This window comes from Morone saxatilis, unplaced genomic scaffold, assembly GCF_004916995.1.
Source record: "Morone saxatilis isolate NCDOM2014 unplaced genomic scaffold, NCSU_SB_2.0 Contig2, whole genome shotgun sequence".
Lineage (NCBI taxonomy): Eukaryota > Metazoa > Chordata > Actinopteri > Moronidae > Morone > Morone saxatilis.
This window is the reverse complement of record NW_023339762.1, coordinates 22,240,129-22,240,474: the sequence shown is the minus strand read 5'-3', so window position 1 is coordinate 22,240,474 and position 346 is coordinate 22,240,129.

The following is a 346-nucleotide window of genomic DNA, read 5'->3' as shown; positions in this document are numbered from 1 at the left end:
CACACACACTGAGCACAGTTAGAGGTATATGTATGCTGGGGCCAGTCCAAGGGGAGCCGTATGAAAGGGCCTATATATACGGCCAGGCTGGGCGACGCCAGGAGTCGGTCAGTCTGTCTGTGTGTGTCCGTCCTTCACATACAGCCTGGCCTATACTGAGGGGACGCCATTATAACTCACGTTTCAGAGTTAACCTCAGTGAAGCTGAGTGCATAGAAGCTCATAACATTAGAGTTAAGTGTGAAATAAGGATGATGTTGACATTTTCTCAAATGTTATGTCTGGGTATTTCTGGGCTCTGCACCCAATCAGTATTATCTTTCTATAACTAGACAGCCTTGGTTTT